Here is a 19397-nt window from a genome sequence, read left to right as displayed (position 1 = left end):
TGTAGAGTCATTGGAGCAGGGAACAATTGTTTTACATTTTCATCAGCATCTAGAATGGCAGACTTTGAGATGAAAACCAGTGTCAGGAGTTTTATGAAAAAAGACACAAGAAGTATACATCTCTGTATCTTCTAGAAGCATTATCCTTTCATGAAATCAAGCATTGAGATTTTCACTGGATTCATGTTTAAGGATAAGGATGAAAAAAAGCAATAGTACGGTTTTTCTCTATCCTCATAGGCACTCTTAGGCCTCATATACAACAGCTGAGACACACTAGGTTTAACCTCCTGAAAACTATTGCTGTTGATGCAGTTTCCTCTGACCAGGGAGGTCAGGGATATTTTTTGGCCAAGAACCTTAATGACCTAACAGCACTAGAGACAAACCTTTTTCAGCTATTCGTCTGCATTCTTCAGGCATGAGGAAATGAAGAAGAGAAAGCACTGAACTATGTAAAGCTATGAAGAAAAAACAGACATTCCAAGCTACAAAGCTATTCAGGTCAGCATCTCATTTAAGTTCTGGGATATAAACAATTTCTTTTCCATATGTGATAAAGATTACCATATATAATTTTTCAAGATCAATAATCTAATGCTTAGAGCCCATTCACCCCACAACATTAGAGAACTGCTAGGGGGTTGTATATTTGACCACTATTTGACCACACTTTGAGCTGTTCAGGACACTGGTTGTATATTTGACCACTATTTGACCACACTTTGAGCTGTTCTGGATACTGGTTGGCAGAGTCCCTTGGGAGGAGGTTCTGAAGGGCAGAGGAGTCCAGGAAGGCTGGGCACTCTTCAAGAAGGAAATCTTAATGGCTCAGGAGCGGTCTGTCCCCACGTGCCCAAAGACGAGCCGGCGCGGAACTAGACCGGCCTGGCTGAACAGAGAGTTGTGGCTCGAGCTTAGGAGAAAAAGGAGGGTTTATAATCTTTGGCAAAGAGGGCGGGCTACTCAAGAGGACTATAAGGATGTTGCGAGGCTGTGCAGGGACAAAATTAGAAAGGCCAAAGCTCATCTGGAGCTCAATCTGGCTACTGCCGTTAAAGATAACAAAAAAAGTTTTTACAAATACATCAACACAAAAAGGAGGACTAAGGAGAATCTCCATCCTTTACTGGATGTGGGGGGAAACTTAGTTACAAAAGATGAGGAAAAGGCTGAGGTGCTTAATGCCTTCTTTGTCTCAGTCTTTAGCGGCAAGACCAGTTGTTCTCTAGATACCCGGTACCCTGAGCTGGTGGAAGGGGATGGAGAACAGGATGTGGCCCTCGCTATCCACGAGGAAATGGCTGGCGACCTGCTATAGCACTTGGATGTACGCAAGTCGATGGGGCCGGATGGGATCCACCCGAGGGTACTGAGCGAACTGGCAGAGGAGCTGGCCAAGCCGCTTTCCATCATTTATTGGCAGTCCTGGCTATCAGGAGAGGTCCCAGTCGACTGGCGGCTAGAAAACGTGATGCCCATCTACAAGAATGGCCGGAGGGTAGATCCGGGGAACTATAGGCCTGTTAGTTTGACGTCAGTGCCAGGGAAGCTCATGGAGCAGATTATCTTGAATGTCGTCACGCGTGCCGTGGGCAACCAGGCGATCAGGCCCAGTCAGCATGGGTTTATGAAAGGTAGGTCCTGCTTGACGAACCTGATCTCTTTCTATGACGAAGTGACGCGCTTGGTGGATGAGGGGAAGGCTGTGGATGTGGTTTACCTTGACTTCAGTAAGGCTTTTGACACCATTTCCCACAACATTCTCCTCAAGAAACTGGCTGCTCGTGGCTTGGACTGGCGTACGCTTCATTGGGTTAAAAACTGGCTGGATGGCTGGGCCCAAAGAGTTGTGGTGAATGGAGTCAAATCCAGTTGGAGGCCGGTCACTAGTGGAGTCCCCCAGGGCTCAGTGCTGGGGCCGGTCCTCTTTAATATCTTTATCGATGACCTGGACGAGGGGATCGAGTGCACCCTCAGTAAGTTTGCAGATGACACCAAGTTAGGTGCGTGTGTCGATCTGCTCGAGGGTAGGAAGGCTCTGCAGGAGGATCTGGATAGGCTGGACCGATGGGCTGAGGTCAACTGTATGAAGTTCAACAAGGCCAAGTGCCGGGTCCTGCACCTGGGGCACAACAACCCCAAGCAGCGCTACAGGCTGGGAGATGAGTGGTTGGAAAGCTGCCTGGCAGAGAAGTACCTGGGAGTACTGGTTGATAGGCAGCTGAATATGAGCCAGCAGTGTGCTCAGGTGGCCAAGAAGGCCAACAGCATCCTGGCTTGTATAAGAAGCAGTGTGGCCAGCAGGTCTCGGGAAGTGATTGTCCCCCTGTACTCGGCTCTGGTGAGGCCGCACCTCGAGTACTGTGTTCAGTTTTGGGCCCCTCGCTACAAGAAGGACATGGAGGCGCTCGAGAGAGTCCAGAGAAGGGCGACGAGGCTGGTGTGGGGTCTGGAGAACAAATCTTACGAGGAGCTGCTGAGGGAACTGGGGTTGTTTAGCCTGGAGAAGAGGAGGCTCAGGGGAGACCTCATCGCTCTCTATAGGTACCTTAAAGGAGGCTGTAGAGAGGTGGGGGTTGGTCTATTCTCCCATGTGCCTGGTGGCAGGACGAGGGGGAATGGGCTAAAGTTGCGCCAGGGGAGGTTTAGGTTGGATATTAGGAAGAACTTCTTTACTGAAAGGGTTGTTAGGCATTGGAATGGGCTGCCCAGGGAAGTGGTTGAGTCACCATCCCTGGAGGTCTTTAAAAGACGTTTAGATGTAGAGCTTAGTGATCTGGTTTAGTGGAGGACTTGTTAGTGTTAGGACAGAGGTTGGACTAGGTGATCTTGGAGGTCTCTTCCAACCTAGACGATTCTGTGATTCTGTGATTTTTAGCATACTACCAGTATATGGATGGAGGTTAACATGTATTTCTCCTCCTTCTGTCCAGCTCTTATATCTGCCTTTTTCCAAACAAAAAGGTACCTTTGTTATTGCTTCCTCCCACGCACAATTTATGCACGCAGAAAAAACAAGAAATCTGGCTCCAAACACTAGCTGGTGCTTGTAGACAATGCTGGAATATGAATAAAGGTAATAAAAGTCAGCCAATGGAAAAGACTTCCAAAGAGATTGTGGGCTTGCTAGCAAACAGCAAAGCATGGATGATGAGGGTAGGCACAGAGACAAAACGTAAGGAAAAGTAGAAGATGAGGTAAGGGGATGCCATGTCACCCAGACTCCTGTCAGTGCTCTCAGTGAGAGCGATGGGTCTAGATAGACAGCCAGGCCTGTTTCCAAGCTAAAATCCCCAAAGTTCTCAAAAGAAGATACGAGTGCGTTTCTCTCTCTTACTCATGCATACTTCACAAACCTCCGGAGACTGCTCTGCAAACTGGAACGATAAAACAAAATGTCAAGACAATAAATGGGGCATTGGATCTCTGCTGTTTGTTAGAGGAAGGCCCTTTCTGACTTGAAGGCAGTAACTTATTTTCACTTCATAAACAGCAAAGCAAGGCAGAGTAAGCTTTGTCTTTCGGAATGACCTAAAAGAAGATAAAGCAGCACAGCCTTTCTTTCAATTTTTCTCTCAAATTTTCCTGCCACCTCTTCTTTAGTGTCATAGCATCTACTATCTTTACTTTTTTTTTTTTAAAAAAAAAAAGTTCCAGGAATTAGTTTTATTTTTTAATCAGAGGAAACTCATTACAGTTCCACCTCTGCTCCCAAACTCTTATTATAATCCTAGAAAGCATGACTGTTGCAATATATCAGCAGTAAAACAGTTTATCATTTTTTTCTCATTTACAGAGTAACATTTAGGTCTACCTTTAGCCTTATTTTCTCTTTTCTTTGAGCAGGAGAATTTCGCTATTATTTATCTACAAAATTCATTTTGTTTAGAACTGTAAGCTTAATCTCTGAAAGAAAATAATAGTACTTCTGCAAAAGCAGTAGATCAAAGAACTTGGTAAACTACAGCAAAGTTTCACAGAGGACTCAGAAATCCAGCTGCATCTTTGGCATACTAGGCATCTCCAGTTATTACATGTCATTTTATTTCCTTCTGCTTTGACTTCTTAATCTACAAAATGGAGATACTGGCTAAAGTCATCCAAAAAACACGACAATCTTCAAAGTTTCATTCTTTGATTTTATTTAAAGTTTGAATGAAACAAGAAACTTTGTGTTACACACTAAGAATCATGCTGCTATGTCCATATAAAGCAGTTGCTGGGTGTGTTTCTGCTTCAGTTAGGCCTCTGTCCCACTCTGACCCTTAGGAAACTCTCCTAGCATAAACGTAATTCCATGAAATATTCAAGAGTATCAGAATACCATATTTAAACCATACTTCATTTAATCAAAAAGATTCAATTAGCTTTAGAAGTTGCTTTGATAAGCTTGTAAAGCACTTTGGAGAGTTGCAATGAAAAGCACTGTGTTGGAGCTAAGTATTATCACTTGCAAAAATACAAACTGAAAACTTCAAAACACGTACAAGAAACATCTTTAAGTTTGTTGGTTTTTTTTTTTTGCTGTTGTTTTTGTTTGTTTGTTTATTCAAACACCGCTCCAAGTGATGATATTCCACATGGAAGAATTTCAAAGTCTTTACAATTAATAACTAAGGACCTTGCGAAAAGTTTGAAAAATAAATAGTGAAAAGTGGGCAGTGACATGAATAGCTTCATCTACTGCCGAAATACAGCTCTCTCTGGAGTGAAGCATAAACCTCATTTAACATTAAAAAGCCACAGAAGTATAGAGGGTACAAAGGAAAAAATATTATTGTGTCCATTTAGAGCAAGAGGGGAAGCTTGTGGAGGCAAAAGTACAGTTAACCAAACTAGAGTTTAAATAGCACCTTGTGCTTGATGCCAGATTGGTCAGAAATATCCCATGTTTCCAAATTTGGTAGTCTTCCACGGATGAGTCAAAATCGTTCCATCCAACAAGCCTCTGTAGGGGCTGGTAAGGGTAGAAGAGAGGGTTTTTCGGTTTGATTTGTGAGCTAACTTAATCTGTACTGTTTACAATTGTTTAACAGTGTTGGTGGGCTGAGCTTTTATTATCTTTAGATGACACTTTAATGTTGCAGGGCAATCGCTATTAGATTCTTGTAAGCCCAGAACGCCTAGAGCTATTGTTTAAATCTGAGAGCTGCAGAAAGGCATGAGTGTTAAGCCACTTTAAGTCCAGCACCTGATTCACATGTCATTTGCAGACCATGGTATCCAACAGAATTGCACTCTCAGCTGCCTGCTGTACCACTGATAGATGCCTTCTCCATTCAGGGGGCAGATGCCATCCACTGAATCACAGAACTAAGCATGCTCTTGGGAGGTCTCCTACCCACACAGAGAGCCTTTCTCAGTGCTGTTTAGCTCATGAGAAAATGCTTAGCCAGAAAGTCTTAGAGGACCTTGCGAAAACTAGTTTCGCATCACACGCCTTGCTTTGCCAAACCCACCAGTCCAAATTCAAAGCCAGATTTCACACTGTTTCATATCCTGCTGAAAAATTTACAATCTTCTTTGAGCAAAGGTAAAACGCTACTACACTGGGATTTTCTCACCCTTTTACATTCAGCAGAGTAAGAAATGTTGTGTGAAGCAGGGGAGTAGGGTGCAGGCTACTTTCCTAAATCAGTCCCTCAAACACTATAGCAGCAAAGGCTGAGGTTCAGCCTGACAGTCAGGAAGACCACTGTAGGTGGTCATCCACAAATTCCATCCAGGAGCACACTCCATGCAGTGGAGCAATCCCCCAGGAGCAGCTTTCTAGACAAATGGAGTAGAAACCCACATGATTAAAGGCACTTACAACTGCAGTCCCAAATGAACAGCAAGTGAGCATCTCTCAGCCCTAAAGACAGATATATAACCCTGATCTTGTGAACTATCAGCCATGGAGGAATGTATGTTTGTCTCTGCTTTTCAATTTGCTTGGTGTTACTATTGAACATAGTACAGAAAACTATCAGTAGATCTGATTTCCAAACAGGAAACGGAAGTCCTGGGAAGATCTAATGTCTTTTTCACCTTGTTGTTGCAGGTTTTTTCCCCACCATTACTTCAATATCCTTGTCTAAGAAGCACAATATCATTATGTTTGTATGCACTTGCATTTTGCTGGGATAAAATAAATATTTATACAGTCCATGGTTTAAATTTCTATTTCCTCTATTTTAAAAAACATACATTATGAAATGAAAAAGAATGTGGTTTTTTTGTTGTTGTTTTGACTCAAAAAACAGATGTGATTTCAGTCCCAAATATGTAGTTGGCATTTGGCCTGGTGTAAAGGATGTGCTTGCACTGCCTGAGGATGGAGCAGCTGTGGGGCCAGGGGGCAGGTCACAAACTGCCTAAACCAAGGACACTTTACAGGAGTGACTGTCTTGGGACAGAGAACAGCTCTGAGGAAAACAAGCAGCATGTATACTAAAACCACTCTAGTTTGGTCTCACAATGTACAAGCTGAGAGCACTTACAAAATTCTCTATCCCTTTAGCATCCCATCTTCCCCCAGCTGAACTAGAAACTGTCATTCACCCTGGCCTCTTGTTTAAAGTATCCCCTGCCATCAGCTAACATGGAAAGGAGAGTTTCTGGAGTAACAACAAAGCTAGTATGGTACTGAAAGAAACTGTTGGCAAGCACAATAAAGTGTTGTCATGAAAGATCAGCCAACTTAGCTTGTGTGCCAGGCTCTGTGGAAGTGCCCACATGAATGTGCAAAAGGACCCAAAAAACTGCTAGGGGAGAAAAAACAGCAGCTCACTTTGCCAGCCTGCATCCCCTTCACAACAGAGGGAAGAAGCTTACAGTTATGCTACTGAGCATGAGTAGAAAGCCACTACAGAAAGCAAAGCACAGTTGATGACATAAATAAGGCTTCCGTCACCTGCTCATTCTTTTCCTTCTGTCTGTATTTTATCCACATAGGGAAAAAAAATGACCCAAGCGTAATCCATTTACATTGTAAAAAAAAAAAATGTATTTTGCAAAAGGTGCAGCTAGGTTTGCTGCAGAAGTTACTCTAGCAAGTCAAACTGGAGGCTTACATAAAAAACTATCAAAGTTTCTACAGAATTTAAGGGACTGAGAAAGAAATAACGGTATTTGAGAGGTTATTACAGAGAAAGTGTTATCTAAAACCCAATTTAACCTGAAAACTTTAGAGCACAATAAATGTGCAAAAGAAACCTATATCCTGTTTCCTATTAGGTAGCTTGCAAACAGATTTGTTACACATTTAATATAGCAGTGAAATAAAGTATTCACAGAGCATGTTCAACTATAAACGTATCTGTACTGTTTTCTTTAAATGAAAGTGTAACCTGATAGAAGCTACAATTATGGGGCAGTGGGAAATACGATGAGAAAAAGGAAAGTCAGAACTTCTGCTGCATCACAAAAATAATATAACAGTGCCCTTGTGCAGTGCTGCTTTACTAGGCCTATAAAACCTATGTGCTTTGAGCCTCTAAAAAGAGTGTCAAGCTGGCAGCTACTGAATTGTCAGGTGCCTTGGAGGGTCCAGAAACTTTGAGGGAATAGTCTTGAATACTCTTTGCTAGGTCATACATCATTGCTATTCCTTCCCTTCAGGGCTTCACCTCATATTTGGCGAAGGAGTGTGGCTGCAGCTACTTCCAACATCAACACCTTTTCTTTGCTTGCCTAAAGGTGTCAGTGCAGAACAAACATGAGGTATTGCCTGTCCAAGTTCAGAGCTCCCTCAGTCAATTGCACTCCTCAGGCTCAGTCTTCTGCTCCCTGAAACTTTACAGTAAAACTGCCATCAGCCTTCAGAGTGCGATTTTAGGCCATCATATCTTTTCCAGGTTAGGATGGAAATGCAACAAAATGCAAAATATGAGCATTTAGTAAGTTAAGCTCCTTTAACATGCAGATCTCAAGAATATGAGGAGAGACATCAGTTATCCCTTCAAACGCACAGAAATACAGAGATTACAGGTAATGAAATGACTTGGACAACCTCCTAGCAAGTCAGTAACAAAGCAGGTAGGAGGACACATGAGGTCTGCAAGCTAGTATCTCTTTACCTGGGGTTATATCTTTCTATGGACATTGTACTTAATAGTAGGTGCTTCTGGAAAAGAAATCAGTCTCTTCTGAGGAAAGACGAACACATTCTTTTTTATGAGTGATTATTCCCAGAGTGAATAAAAATCAATGGGATAAGACTATGAAAACACTGACATCACAAAATAAAGCTATTCTCTTCTGACTGAGTATGAGAACAAAAGGAAAGCAGATATTTTGGAGTAACATTGTTTTAACAAAGAGGTACTTTTCTGTTTCAGCGGACATGTATACTGGCATATATACATGGATAAGTAAATATCTTTAATACAAGGAAAACACTGAAACAGTAAGTTGCAGACTTCTGCTTGCAACACTTGATCATACTCCTAATGAGAAGATTCTGAGTTCCCTCTAAAAAGAGCGTGGGTATGTTTTATTGTTAAACAATTAGGTCAAAGCCACGCTGAGGATTTTGGTATCTGGTTCAAACTGACTTTAACGGAAAATGAACATCTAATTCTCATGAGTGACTTAGCAAATCTCAGCAGGGTGGAAAAAAAGCCAGAGCATTTTTTTTAATCTATTTCAATCTAGTCCAGTGAAGGCTTTGTAGAGAGCTGAGAACCCATAATTAAAGATAGGAAATTGTGAAGATGGAAAAGATCATTGTCTCCCCCCCTCCCTGCTCAAAATAAATTTTAGGAATAACTGAAACATCTGTGTACTAACTTGCCTATCAAAGTTACCTCTGTTTACACCAGTAAAAAAGGGGTTTACACCTAATGTAGTCAGCATATGGAAAATACTGTTTGGAATATTTGTGAAATTATATGGCTAAGTTATTATCTTCTGAATAATTGTGATAAATATAATCCACATAAGAGGTATGCCTGTGCTGCACATTGATGTACATGAGCACATCTTTGCTTCTTAGTAAAGCTTTATATAGATATATTGGGGGGGGGGGGGGACATTTACATACAGAATCACTGCTGACTTTTAACCAGAAAGAATGGCTATGACTAAATCTCAAAATATCAAACATAAGAAGATACAGAACAACTCACACTTTTCAAGAAAAAAAAAAAGACTGTTAACATCATATCTCTATATATAATTTAGTCCATTATTACATGCTTACTACGTATTTGAGATTAAGACACACAGTATTAAAAGCCTAAACTATCCTGGCTAGTCTCATCACCTAATCAAACAAATCTTGAAATTAAGTAACCTCACCTTCTAGCTGAAAAAATGTCATTTCAATCATTGAAGGGCAACAGCATTATTGCCATCTCAAAAGCACTATTCTGGGTATGTATTTACAGTTCAAGATGAAAGATGATAAGATAGCTTGCTGCACCATATAGTTCTAATTTTCTTTAAACTGAAAGTGGAGGGAAAAGGTTTTTTTCTGCTTCCAAGATTACCTTCCTGAACTTTCTCATATGTATTGATACTTCCCTCATCTACCAGGGCTATGTGGGGTCTTTCATTCATTAACACTGCTAAGTGCTTTGAGATTTACAAATGAAAGATACATGCATTGCATTTTTTAAGAGATGCATGCATTGCATATATAAAATATAGTATTTCACTATATTTCTGCCATTTTAAATTGTCTGAACATAGCTTCTGTTGTTTTATTATTATTATTGTCAATTGCCCTACTCCATAAACCAGTAACCCTAATTTGCTTGAGAAGCCCTCAGAAGCTCTCATCCAGTTTTTGGAAGTTATGGAGGTTAGTCCATTTGTTGTGTATTGGGGGGGGGGGAGGGGGAACAAAACAAAACAACAACCACCTTATATACATCAAGTCTTGGATCAAAAAGTCTCACACTGACCACTCAACATTTAACATCATGCTAAACCTCCATTAAAAACTTCCTTTCAAAACAGCTGACATGTACCTGCCTTTTATTATTTGGTTAACTAAGAGGAAGGGAAAAAAGAAAAAAAAAACTGAACTCAGAAGCAATTTGAAAAGTAACAGCCAAAAATACAGTGCCAGGTGAGCAAGAATTAAGTAAACAGTGCCTACACACTGGGATAACTCACCTGGTCCAAATCACACTGCTTTGTGTGGTCTCCACCCCAGCTAACCTTCTGACTACATGTTTTTCTGGGCTGGATGCGCAGACACGGTTGCCAACCTGTTCTGCTGCAAAGCATATGGGAAAGGGAAAAGGAAGTTTTGGTCCAAGACAAAGCAGTATGCTAGCCAGGATTGGATTCCTGCTGTTTTATCCATTATCTGTAGGCTCATGAATATGCGTGTTCTTCAAAATTCATTACGTATATTCATGTGAGAAATTAAAATGTCACTGAACTTAATTATTCTGCTTCCAGAGCATACCTGTAGCCTGGAAGCTCAGATTCATTTCTACAGGACAAAAACCTCTATCAACTCTCAAAATTTAAGATTAGGCTAGATGCTTCCTTCTGTTGTATCACAGTCTACCCACAGTAGTTCTGGGTCAACACTAGTATGTCAAAAATTCATCTCGTTAAACTCATACTCTGCATTATTAAGCTCTCTGCTAAAAATGACAATAGGTTGAAACATTAAGCTTCAAAAGAGAAGCCAGCTTTACGCAGGGCATAAAGTAAATTCTCTTCTTTCTCACAGGGTGTGCTGTTATGCTAGGTACTAACCTCTTCAATGTATCTGTTGGCAGAAATAGCACAATATATGGTGATCCACCGAACTGAAAGATGAGGCAATCATTTCCCCTCAACCATGTATCCTGGTCCCCCCGCCAGGGAACAATCTAATCTCACGGAGGTGGAAGGATGAACAAACAGTGTCTTTTTACCCTCTGCTGTTATTCTCTCTCTAAAAAGTGCTTGCCACTGAAAATCTCGCGGCTCTCTTGCTGTTTCATTTTGAAGACATCATCTTAACTCCACATTCATCAACTTTATTAGTTTCTCAAACTCAAAGATAACTGCCTTGTTGGGAGACAACTCAATAGCAAACAAAGCAAGGGATAACACAGAACCTTTGTCAGATCTGTTGTAGGATGTAAAGCACAGGCTGACATCTCTCTTGATGTTCCAGTAAATACAAATCTGAACATCAGAAACTGCCCAAGCAGAGGAATATGTCACCAGCTGACATCCTGCAGCTCAAATAGTAGATGTCAGGGAATATCTATGACAAACAAGAAATCCCAATGTTCATAGGTGACTGAAGAATCTGTTACCATTTATCCCCTTCACAGATTCTAACAAACTCCAAGCCAAAGTTAGAATGGGATCCACAAAATCTAGATCACACACCCATATACAGCCTGGATGCAGCAAAACTAGAGGGTATGACACATGCAGGTCGCTAAAGTCTATCTGCTAGGTTTTGAGAGGGAGAATCAAGGAATAAAAGGAGAAAGAAGAAAAAAAACATGCTAAGAAAGCCAAAGAAAAAAGGAAGGCAAATATTTTCCTGGGCGATAGCAGGCAAATTTCCCTGAAGAACAAGGCCTTAAATGAGGCTTTACTTGCGTATAAAATGGCAAGAGTCTGAGGATCCTCATCTCTCCTGAATTTACCTTTTCCAGAGCGTTACCTGTGTTGTACAAGTTACATGGCCACAGGAAAAGCAGGGCAGTCCAATGAAAATTCATCCCCAACTCCCTGTGGCACTGGATGAGGAGATAGCTCTGTCACCTGGCAATGATATCTCCCTTTGTTTCCCATGCCTAAGGACATTCTCTGGAGAGAAGGAGCAATTCTTCTGCTGGCTGCTCTGCAACTATAGCAGCAAAAGCCTCAGAAGGTCCTGCTGCCAAGTTGTTGGCAGACATTAACAACCAAGGGCAGTTATGGCAGCCCAGTTGCAGTCACAACCTCCCTATTCAAATAGAGAACTGTGTCATGTGAGATCTTAACTTATCCTTCTCCTACAAACAGAAGAACAGAGGTTGAAGCAGTTCTCTCCTGGAGTAGAGGGGCAAGAGAGGTAATCCGGCCCCTGCAAGTGAAGCAAAAAGGTAATTTCCAAAGAAGTAGTCCAGGTTATTACGAATAATGAACAAACACCAAAGAATTACTAAGCAGCTGAAGAACACACAGCAGTGAAATGCTCTGTCTCAACAGTGCAACAAAAGGCTGAAATAGTAGCAGACCTTGCACTTGTGCCACGTATAAAATGGGTGGCTCCTCTACAGGTACAGCAAATAACAAAAGAATCCTCTGGTCTCACGTGGCAGGGAACAGGTACCGGCACAGTGTGGCTGCCCTTGTGGACCATCATTCAGCGAGTGTCCCCTGTTGCCTAAGCAACAAGGGGTACAGCAACAGCTCTTTTAAGCTACCCACGATAAGCCAGAGCAACCATTTTGTCAGTGCCTTTCAGTCCCGTATAGCTGGGATTTAAGTGTGAGACCAAAGATCAGAGCAGAGCAAATTACGAAAAATATTTACATATGGAATCACTCCCTGCAAGGAATACTCTTTAAACATTACAAGTGATGTGGGATATTTACTCAGTTCTACAGGAGAAATAGCAATAGATATGTCCATAAAATTCCATCAGAGAGATATACATACCAACCTAAAGGTACATGAATTGTATCCGCAAATACTGAATGCCATTTGAACAATTTTGTAGATTGTTGTTAACGTATACGCTAAGCCCGAAGAGTTTCAGATGATTTTAGACCTCTTTTCTTTCTGACCCCCTTCTGTGCTTTCCTATTCTGATCCCACCTCTCTTTCCAGTCAGCCATTCCTTACACGGTCTGGATGGAACGGAAGATGTGCTGCTCAAAAACTGAAGTTAATATAGCAGGCAGCAAAATCCAAGCTATGGTGTGGAACTGCTGCCCAATTTGCCACTTAACAGTGGAAGTAGTCAGAGCCTGCCATCACACAGGTGATTACTGGTAAGCTTTTGCACTTTGCTGATCTGCCATACCTTCAAAACAATATTCTCAGTTAATGAAGCTCATTTAAACAACACCGGCTAAGGGGATCTTGTGAGCCTAAAGCCAGGATTAAGAAATGAAGCACACTGGAAACCACAATCATTACAATCTTGTAGCATAAATGAGATGAGCACTTTCACATGTGCTGAGTCAATAATCTCCATTTTTCGTTAGTGCACTGTGCCCACTCGGAATGCAACATGACATCAAGCCAAATATATTTCCCTTTCCAGTGACCTTGAGTGACAGAAGTTTCCACCAGGACAAACGATCAAAATCATTCAAACTCCTCAATCATTTCATCCTGTCTTGCAGAAACTGTTTGTACTCCCTCAAAGTAGTAACAATGTTAAAAGCAAAAATGTCAAGAGGCAGATCCATCTCCTGACTTGAAGGACTTCTCAGAACAATGGAAAGAGTCCGTGTCTGGAACATCTGCTCCTCACTAAAGCAGGGTTGCGAGATCTTCCGGGGCAGCTCTCCTAAAGCATTTTGGTCTCTGCACTAATACTTAAAATACCAGGCTGAGCAGGGCCCTTGGCACAATGCTAGTCAATTAGCATCTGTCCCCTGTGACTGTGACTGGATGTTGCATGAAGACAACTAATCCTTCTTTGAAGGGGAAAAAAAAATGCAAACCATGAACTCAGTGTGACGACCCTGTCAAAGTGATTAAATGAATAATAGTATTAGAACTTTGCACAATAAGAGCTTTTAATAACATGGGAGTTAGGGAATAATGTTAAATATTTCAGCTCAAAGACCTAGTTTCCTGTGTTGGCACCAACACTAACAATAAATGTTCATATATCAAGCATTTCTATGTCTTCATTTTAAAGAGAAATTGGGAGACTGATACACCAAGTCCAAACTGACATCCTGTTCCTGTGTGTGTGAACACATACGGGGTGCATTTCTGACAAAACCTCACTGCACTTTGTGTGTCCTTTCCATTTGCACAAATTCGCTGAAGTCTCAGCTCCATTGCTGTGGCTGACAGGTTTTCAGCAGGAGGAAATGGCTCAAACAAACACATTTTCAAAAAATGTTGAAAGGTGGCATTAAAACGAACACCTCTTATCCTATTTTCCTCAACCCTAAGGCATCTCCAAGGTCAGAAGCTTATAGCAGAGCATATGAAAAGCACTGTCCGTGTGAAGTAGCATCCATTTACCTGAACAGTTCTAACTGAGTACATGCTCCAGACAGAATGCAAAGTTAGGTTACTCAAAATATGTTCACTGTGGATTCAACTAATGCCATCTCCTTCAAAGCTAGGTTGGCTAAGGATATAAAGTTACTGACCTCAAGTGATGAGTAGGAACTCGGACTGTAATTCTTTGCAACTCAGTCACCTCTATCTATAGTCACAAGCTTTCTGCAACTAAACTATTTTTTCAAATTTCAAACCCAAATTGAAAGGCATAGCCAAGCAAGAGGGTGGTTTGGCCATAAGGTGTTAACTTACCAGTTGATCCCTGCCTCTGCAGTTTGTGGTAACATGGACTTCAGAAAGTTTAATTGATAATGCAGAACAAAACTTAGAGGCTCAGTCCCTAGCGATTAAAAAATTTCTAATGAAGTGACAGCTGTTCAAAGCGTAAATGAAGGAAAACAGGGCTTAAATCTGATTCTCCACGAGCAAACATCACCATTGTTCAAATCAGCCCCCTAACCTTATTTGAGCCCACCTAAAATGCGAGGACTGGGGAAATGGCGACCACGGAGGGAGGAAGACCTTTGCTGCAGCCCCTCCCTATTGGGGCAGAGTTCGAGAGCAGCCCAGGAGACAAGGATTTACGGAGTCTGTGCTGCACCTTTGGGGCAGTCCTGCCTGCCCTTCCACAACATTTTTTGTTTGATGTATCTCACTAGCATAAAGCATGTCGGGGGGGGGGGGGGGGAGGGGCAGGCAAGATACAGGACAAGATTTTGCAGTCAGATTAGGGGAAAGAGTGAGAAGTACTAACTCTCAAGCTGAGATACATACAGCCAAAAAATACATCCGAAACCCTTCCCAGAAGTGGGAATTTCAGGTCTTGTAGGGTGTGACTCTCCAAGGCCTGATACAGCCACTTATAACCTCACCAAAGTTCAATGTGACTATGAGTGTTTACAAGCATAAGGACTAGGCCAAATTGAGAATGTAAATATTTGGAGTCAGTTCCCCAAACTTGCCTCTATCCACACTGCCAACTAAATCCCAACTGCAGACCAAAAAATGTGAAAAGCAGCAGTTGCATACACTTTACAGCATGGAGACAAAACTAACACACATGGCATTCAGCATTAAAAAAAAAAAAAAAAAAGAAAAAGTAGAATAGTATAGTAGAATAGTAGTAATTCATAATCTAAACTGAACTAATGTTGAACAAGAAATCAATGAAGTTTGGACCAAAACTTGATTTGACTTAGCTATCATTTGATACATTTTGAAGTCTGATCAGTCCAGATTTTGGTTCTTTGCCCTGCAAGATACTGGGTTTCATTAACCATTATATTAGGTCACTAATGACACACCATGGACAACATGGTGGGTCCAGCACACAGTGGTAACTCTGACCTAAGCCACATTCTCTTAAACCATCAGAAGCAAGTACTTCTATTTTCTGGTCAGAGGAGCTGAGGAAAATCTTCAGTGAATCTAAAGTAATTTATTTAGCAACCTCAGTCCCACATTCAGAACTGAATTAGGATCTCAAGTTGGCTTGGGTTCTCAAGCACCCACAGACTTTTTTTACTCCAATTCTTTTAGCTATAAATGAGGATGGCAGCCAGGGATGCATTCATGAGAGTTGTACCCTCCCCCAGACACAGATCCCGAGGGGTACACACTACTCTCAGCTGCCAGTTCCTAGCCCTTCTCAGAAAGCGTTAAATGCCTTTCAGTCCCACATCTCCACTGCAGACATGGGTTGGAAAGAATCAGAAAGCTAAGCATCTCCCCAAGACCAGGATTTTTTTTTTCTTTGCATGTGTGAGGTAAGGATTCAGGCCTCCTCACTCCTACTACTGTAAACTAACAAGAAGTCCATCCTCTTTCTCTTCAGCTAAGTGGGAAAAGTACAAATCTGGTTCTCTAACTTTATTCAACTGTGGGAAACTTGGTTTTGCTCTTCAGTTAAAAGCAGGCTCTTCAGCGCACTTAGCAGTGACCTCTTCACAAGGGGCTAGTATCATTTCTTTAAATGCCCCTACACTAAAAATAGTTCTGCTTCCTAAACATGAATGTTTAGCAGTTCCAGGCATTCTGAGATCCTGCATACCACTTTTTTTTTTTTCCTATTTTTTTTTTTTAAACTGGCCACATTTATTTAACCAGCAATTAAAAAAAGGAGGCCCAGCCGCCCCAGTGATTCTTCCCAGAGGGTCTTAGATGTTTATGAAACACAATGAAAACAATAAAGTGGATAAAATCGTGCTATTCCATCAAGTCCTTGGCAGGACTTCCCAACCAAGAATAAATTGCCACGGTACATTACAGTCAACAGATTACACAATGGTTTACAGGGTCACCAATAATAAAGGGTCACACGCTCCTTTAAACGCTACAGTATATGTTAAAAGTCAGTTGCCTAAAGGGAAACTGCAAGGGTCGGTTCTGAACTCCTCGGAGCAAATTCTGGCAGCCACAGCACAAAAATGCAGGATAAGAAAGGACAGGAGATGCCTCTCCTTCCCAACACTAGGAAAGGCAGTGACAATGCTGAGCAAGCTGGCTAGGGAAGTTCATCACCCTGAAGAGAGCAGAAGAACGCCAAGCCAAGCAGGATTCCCCTATTTCTGCATACGAGATGCACATGGGAGTTTGCCAGTCTTGCAGCAAGGCCCAGTACCACCCACTCTATTGCCCCTACCCAAGAAGCTCCACTCCCCACTCCTCCATGCTCCAGGAGTAAACCAGTTCTGTTGCAGAAGGAAGATGGCAGTTTCCCATCAGTCTGGTCACTCTCAAGAGTGCATAGACTGCAGCTAGTCTTAAAAGGTGCTTGACTACATGCTTAGGTATCTTGCTAAAGTAATCATAATTGCTTTAATGTGTTGGTTTTGCTTTTAACAACTGATCTTAAAGCCAGAGGGAAACAAATGACCAAAGGCATAAATCTTTTTCTCACCTTTCAGACTGGTAACAGATTTCTATTTTGCCACCTGCATAACCCAATCACAAAAATCAATGTTAAGTTTTGACATTCCTGAACATGCATGATTTTCTCAAATCTGATCTTAAATGTAAGATACTTCTGCTTTTTCTTTGTTAACTTATCCATGCACTGTATGGAATTTTTTCCATCTACTGAGTGTATGTTAATCACAAATAATCAAAACATCATTGAGTCTTAAAGGCTAGTTAACCTCACTCCAATTCACCCTACTCTGCATGAGCAGAAATCAGACAACAATTTCATCCTTTGTTTCCCAAAAGTTTTGATCATTCCAGGTGGCCTTTACTGGATTGTTCAGTGTCTGGCTGAAGTTAAAGACCATCTACACAGAATGAAATGAAAAAAAACTGTTACCCCAAATCAGTGCAATAGTAAAACGAGGGTAAAAAACGTTACTATCAACCTACTCCATGCTATTATACTATGCATCCCGCTTAATTTAGCTTGACTGTTAAGATTCAAAATACAGTTGAGTGATAAAACTGAAGTACACATAAAAAGGCTCTCTCATATGTAGCCGCTACTCTTTGATTGCGGTGACCCACTGCTCTTTAGTAAAGCAAACGCTTGGTACCAAGCCAAGAGCAGTACTTCTGATTTTCCCACCAAGTGAACTGCTGAAGTAGCTCCCTCAGCTCCTCAGCTAAATCCGACTTGGGATTCTAAAGTCTTCCGCTGGAGCCCAGGTGGTTCTTCTGCTCTTTTCAATGTGCATGCAAATATTGCAGCCAGCTGGACGAACAACGCCAGCGGGCACTGGAAGGGAAGAAAAGCGCCACAGCTTCCCTTCTCTCTCCAGACCAGAGCCCCACACGCTGGGTGCTGGCTCCCCAACCCGCTTAGTTAGCCCGGTCCCACCGAAGCGGTCTCCTCGGCTCCATCCCTCCGGGGTGCCCTTGCCCTCGCCGCCCAACAGACGGGACGTCCCCGGGGCACGGCGGTGCCGGGCGGCACAGGGCGGCAGCTCCAAGCGCCGCTCCGCCCGTGCGCAGGGACGCGGCGCCCAGCCAGGGACGGGACGGGCCCCGGGAGCCCCCGCAGCCCCGGCCCCGCTCCGTGGTTTCTCCCCCCAGGCCCGCGGCTCCCCGGCTCTTACCGAGGCGCGCAGCGGTGCGCTCCCTCCGCCCGGGCGGCTGCAGCTTTTTTGAAGGAGCTGGAAAGAGGGAGGGGGGTGGGAGGAGGAGGGAAGGGACTGAGATCGAGGGAGAGAGAAGTATGCAAAGGCAGGAAGTGGAGACGGCCACGGCCAGTGCGGGAGATTAATGGAAACCAGTCAGCCGGCAGCCAACAAAGAAACCTGCTCCCCCAGCGCCGCCCGGCCCGGCTGCAGCCCCGCGGCGGCCGGGCAGCCCCGGGCGGCCAAGCCGGCAGCGCTCGGCCCCGGCCCCGGGCCCGCGGAGACCCCGCGGAGCAGTGGGCGCCGCCCCCGGCCCCAAAGCCGGGTCCCCGCCGGGCGGGAGGGAGGCAGGGGAAGGGGAGCAGCCCCGCGGGGCTGCACGGGGCGGGGGGGAGGAGGAGGAGGAGGAGGAAGAGGAGGAGGAGCAGGAGGGGAGAGCCGAGCCCCCCGCCCGCCGACCTTCCTCGCTCTCGCCCGGCGGAACGGTGTCGGGAGTCCTTATTTTAAAAAGCTAACAGCGCTCGAGCCCTGCCTGAGAGGAGACGCTTGCCGGGGAAGGAGGGAAGCAAGGAAGGAAGGAAGGAGGGAAGGAAGAGCGAGCGGCGAGCTTTCTGCGCCCAGGCGCCGAGCCCGGGGCTTCAGCCCGGCACTCAGGGCGGCGGGAGGCGTCCCGCGGGCAGCTGCTGTCCCCGTGGGGCGAGGGATGGGGACGCCGCGCCAGGCGGTGGAGAGAAAAACCCTCGGAGAGAGGCAGGGTGCCAGCTGCTAGCAGGGTCAGGAGCGCTGTAAAACACGAGGAATGCATCTAAACCTTGAAGTTTTTGCAAACGTTGCAAAGTGACTTGTTCTGCAGACAATAACCAAGCGATAACAGAAACAGGAGAACAATAAGGAGAAGAGTGAGACGCATATTGCATAGCTGGAAGCAAGGATCCCAGCATTTCACACTTTTTGAATTTTAAGACGAGCTTACTTTGCTTCCTTTGACTGAAACGGAACCAAAATGGCACTCAGCGTCAGGCAAACGCTTTCCTACACGATGATGCTTGCCTGAACCCTGAGCAGAGTACTCAGGATAAGCTGTTCTTGGCTTTCCCCACCTCATAAACCAAATAATGTATATTGTCCCGAGATATTCCGATA

This window comes from Cygnus atratus, chromosome 5, assembly GCF_013377495.2.
Source record: "Cygnus atratus isolate AKBS03 ecotype Queensland, Australia chromosome 5, CAtr_DNAZoo_HiC_assembly, whole genome shotgun sequence".
Classification (NCBI taxonomy): domain Eukaryota; kingdom Metazoa; phylum Chordata; class Aves; order Anseriformes; family Anatidae; genus Cygnus; species Cygnus atratus.
Note: the sequence above shows the minus strand (reverse complement) of the source record.